We start from the raw sequence: 4,913 nt of genomic DNA, 5'->3' as shown, positions 1-4,913 counted from the left end.
AAAAAAAAAAAAAGTTGATTTTTAGTTGTGGCTGCTAGGCTCTGAGCTGGTCTTTCATTCCCTGTGCTGTAACAGAGTGATAATTTTTTCTACATGCTGCTGGAAAGAGCAGCCGGAAAAGAGCCTAAAATGGAGTGTTCAGGACCCAAGAGAGGGAATGCAGCCAGAGAAAATTACCTGTGAGAATGGCAGGAGATGTGACTTACATTAACTGACAACTGTAAATGTGATTTACATTAACTTGATGACCTAAGCATCTGTGTTTATGAGCATGATCAGTGTGTTTTGAGCTGATTGCTAAAGCTGTAGGAACTTTTGGTATGAGACCAGCCACTGCAGTATGTGTGGTACTTTGGGGGGGGGGAGGGGGAAGCCATTACTTTTTCTGCTGCTTTGGCTAGGAATTACAGAAGTTTTTGTAAATGTAAGTTGGGAGTGAACCCAAATGTATTTTATTTTGTTCAAGTTTGTTTGAAATTCTAGCTGAGTTTTTAAATATCACTTGTGGTGGTACCTACATTAAATGGGATGCTGAGCTGTGTTTGGTGTAAGTCTAGTGGAAAAGAAGGAAAAGGTGGAATGAAGCAACCTGCAAGTAGCAGTGTGTGGGTATTCAGAATGCATGAAGAGCAGCTCTCTGGTGTCTCAAGGTGGGAGGCTACAGTAGCTAATGAATCCAAACTCAAGTTGTTATATCCAGATTAAATTAGACCTTAGTAAATGTTGTTGGCTTTTTGTTGTTATTGTGAATGGATTCTTTCTTTTTGGACTGAAAACTTGAAACCAATAAGTGTGTGATCAGTAATTAGATTTGATTGCCACTGTTTCAAACTGATTTCAAATATCAGTAGGGAACCACATGCTTAAATGAATTAGAGCTTTGAGATTCTTGATGGGAGGGAGGTGAGAAATAGTTTAAAAAAAAAAAAAAATCTGGCTTTACCCATGTTCTCTGTGATCTGTGAGATCTGACACTCAGTGAATAGTTTTTACAGTTTATACCCAATCCCCTGAGAAAATCCATTCCTCCTGTGCTAAGTTAAAGGATGAATGAGATTAATGAACTTCGTCATTCTGGGGAAAAAAAAAAAAAATGTAGTTGATTAAATCACCTTGTCTTCCAACACAGGAATTAATAGCCCTGAAAACAAAAATACTGTTCGATATATTACAGCACGGATACTGAACAAAACAATATTAAACAATTTTTCTGTCTCCAGCTGTCAGAACCCTCTGGTTAATTTCCAAGTGATTTTTATTTTTCTTGCAGATTTTGACATCTTACAATAGGTTACTATTTTCCCTCAGCTAAAATACCAATTTTTGCTACTCAACTGACTTTTCAGCAACTAAAAACTTGTTTTTGCCTTTAGAAATAGAATGTGTCTCAGGGAAACTTGCATATATTTGAATTAATGCTGCCTATTGCTATCAGCATTCCACATGCATGCATATTCATTCATAACATAAAAAATCCTTAGCAAAATCTTGATGCTACTTGAAAATGAAGGGCAGTTCTCTTCAATTTGGAGACTATTTTGGATTACATAGTTTGAACCTGTACTACTCAGTAACTAGTTTTAAGTGGTGAAATCTAATGAAACGTCAGATCATTTCAAGATGAAAGTTGCTTGGCCTTTGGTTACTGCCCTGTTTAGACAAGCATCTCATTTGGTTGAAAGAAGCCTACAGGAATGGGTCACCCAATGACCCCTCTAGCATCTGTATCTGTGCCCCTTTGAGTGCCTCCTTCTCTCAATTAATGAGCAGTACAGGATCTTTAGCAGGAGGAAGGCTGGTGGTGTACAGAACAGTGCTTCTTGGAGAACTACAGTACTAAGAAGTTCTTTGCTATTGACTTATATTTTTTCCATCACGGTAATCCTCCAGCTTCCACTTGGAGCAGCAGTTGGCATCTCTTTAACCAGGACGTTCCCTCCCCTTGGAGTCACAGTCTTGTCTGGAGCCTGAGCTCTGAGTGAAGGATTCACAGATAGAAAAGGAGACCCTGAACTCCTAGGAGGAGGCGATAAGAAGGCAGATTTCAGATATGGAGTTTGACAAGTGGAGCACAGCCCCAGGTGCCTGAATGTCACTGTTCTTTGCTGTTACAAAGTCCATTGGCAGTGTGGCTTTTCTTCCCTTTCTTCATCTTGTGTTGTCCACAAAAGGTGATTATCCATCTTCTCTGTAGAGCTTAGTCTCATTGCAGAGAGAAGACAAACCTATTTTGGTGAACTTGGGTGTTTCCCTAAACAAGATAGCTTGTCTTTGCAGCGTTAGTTAAAATTCAGACATAAAACTGGGGACAAGTGTATGTGGAGAAACACACAGCTGAACCATTATCATGGGATCTGATACCTCAAAGAGTCGTCTGTTTTTGCTGTGCTCCTGCTGGGGAACTCGAGTTGCACATACCTCACTTTGTAGAAACCTGGGGTGTGAGTTGGATAGTGCTAAGCATTCGTAACTTCTTCTGAAGACAAGTAAAAGCTGTACTTCAAGGTAACCAGTACTATACAATGTGACATCTCAGAGTTTCCAAATTTCAAAGAAAACATTTAACTTAGGCTCACTGTATATTTGTAAAATGGCAGTAAGGAAACCTACAGGGAGTTGGAAAGGTGCGTGAGTCATTGTGAAACTGTGACTGCAATAGAAAGCACTGGTGTCACGTCATTGTGGGAGTTAACAGTTTTGTTCTCAGAGCTGGGTATGAACAGCATGTGAAGGGAACAGAACTACATGTTGAACAGTGATGGGAGAAAAAGCATTGTGTGCTTGCTGCACTTTCAACAGCGAAGGTTTTGAATCATAACAGAGCAGGTAGAGCAGTTTGTGTGGAATAAGAAGCTTGTCTGAAAGTAACTAAAAATACTGTGGTGTTCCACGTATACTCAAAGGTGAGCCTAAAGCTGTGGACATCTTCGCTGTGTCATTTCCTGACTTTTGAGTGCCTGACCTTTCCATTCTAGTAGGTTTCTACACTGTGCTTTTATATGTTACGCATGAGGGAGGCTCTGGTTTCACAAGGCACACAGTGTGGATGCTTGTATTTTCCAGCCTATTGTTTGATGATGAGAGGATGACAGAGGATGCCTGTAAGTGTCCTCCTCTCTAATTTTTGTTTCAGCTCTTTCTATGGCTGCTTATTACTGAAGATGTACATTTTTGGACTAAGCACATCTTCTCTGTGTTCTACCTGGAAATGATTGTTCCTCTGCTTATTGTAATAGACACAAAGGAAAGCCTGGTGGTGACCTAGAGACTATTTGCTGTATTGTTGTATGGCTATAAACTTGGAGTATCATTGAGAAAAAGTCTGGGAAAGAATCTATAGTAGAACAATATGTTTGAGAGCAGTTCAGAACCAAGCAAGAAGTGAGCTAGCTTCAGTTTTATAGTTTAATGCCTATTGGCAGGGGTTATTCTTATTTTGAATAGCAAAAAAAAAGTTTAAGTGTGTAGTTTCTAGTTTAAAAAATTAGAAAATCTTGGTGAGGGGATTGTGGTACAGAGCACAGCACTACTCCTGTGATGTGTTTCTTGTAAAGAAAGATTATTAATGATGTGCTGTGACCAGGAAAAAAAAAAAAGTAGAGAAAGTTCATGGTAATGGCAGCTGGATAAAGGAACATTGTTTTGACTGCACTGAAATTACATGATGTATCTTTGGAAGTACACTACTATGGTAAGAATATTCACAGGTTGTGGACCAACTACTTGAAGTTGAAATGTAGAAGAAAGAGGATGCTTTTTCCTGTTCTGAATCACTTCTTTGGAAAGCCTCCCCTTTACTCTCTTATAGTTCAGAGTGTTCTGATGGAGCATCAAAGACCAAACAAAAACACTTATTTGACTTCTTAAGAGAATCTTCCTCTTAGATGAATGAGCCTTTCCAATGAACTTTGAACCAGATTGACTGGTCTTATTTTTCTTCTTTTCCAGTATTTCTATAACCTAAAATTCTAACAAGAGCAGGCATGAAAAAATAATTAAAAAAAAAAAAAACAAACCACTAAAGAAAGTCAGTGCAACTTCACCTCTTTTCACTTAAAAATCAGATTCTTGGGTAATGCACTTATATTAGGCCATGCAGTTTAAGCCTCTTGCTACTGTTTTTAAGTTTAAATGTTATTGCAAAGATCCATTGTGAACTGAAATGTCTGAAGGTAGGCTGTTGCAGGCTGCACACTGGGTGTTCCCCCAGCAGCTCCTGTATGTGGGCAAATCTGCTTTTCCTGGTGGTGGGCCAAAGGCCTTTGATAGAAACAGCTGGAGCTGTGGAGAAATTTCATGTGTAATTGACAAATGGCCACATGGGAATAGGCATCCTGCTGATCAAGAGCAGTGGTCCATCGAAGGAAATGTGGGGACAGAAGCTGAGAGGAAGAACTCTTCATTTTGTCACTAAGGATGGTCACTCAGAAATAAAGGATGCTGCTTTTGTCATTATGATGACTAAAAAAGGGCATGCTTATCCAAAGCATCTTTTCCTCATCAGAGCAGTGGGATAACTCGGGTCATGCTGCCCTTAAATAGCTTTGAGCCGTAACTAGAATCACTTTTTTAAGTATCCTATTGGTCTAATTGGGTTTGTAACCTCTTACAGATGCTGCATTTTTCCTTTAGATGCTATTTTAAGAAAATGAAGTTGCTAATGCACGCCTCTTTTAATAAGCATGGAAAGATTTCAAAAAGGTCAGCATATGAAACTGACATTTCTTGATATTAAGCTGGCATTCAGGTGCCATTTTTAGGCAGTTAATAAGTAGGAATTGTTATATAAAGAACAAAAAAAAAAAGCCAAATCAATATTCATTCATATGACCAGTACAGTTTGTGCATTTAATAATTGCCCCCACAAGGCAGAAAAGCATATGGTGTCACACAGGTGAAGAACCCAGAAGGAG

The 4,913-nt window shown here is 39.0% G+C and overlaps 1 long non-coding RNA gene across 1 annotated transcript in view; it reads left to right on the top strand.

Annotated features, from left to right (window-relative positions):
* The window catches only part of LOC122189186, a 3,379-nt gene extending 985 nt beyond the window's left edge, over window positions 1-2,394 (top strand). Inside the window, exon 3 of the long non-coding RNA XR_006181734.1 lies at window positions 1,891-2,394. This is a non-coding gene — a long non-coding RNA (uncharacterized LOC122189186). The remainder of the gene's footprint in view (window positions 1-1,890) is intronic.
* The last annotated feature ends 2,519 nt before the right edge of the window (window positions 2,395-4,913 follow it).

The sequence above is a fragment of the Lagopus leucura genome, unplaced genomic scaffold (genome assembly GCF_019238085.1).
Source record: "Lagopus leucura isolate 7727_CA_CO unplaced genomic scaffold, USGS_WTPT01 Super-Scaffold_100157, whole genome shotgun sequence".
Classification (NCBI taxonomy): domain Eukaryota; kingdom Metazoa; phylum Chordata; class Aves; order Galliformes; family Phasianidae; genus Lagopus; species Lagopus leucura.
This window is presented reverse-complemented; position numbering and strand designations above follow the sequence as displayed.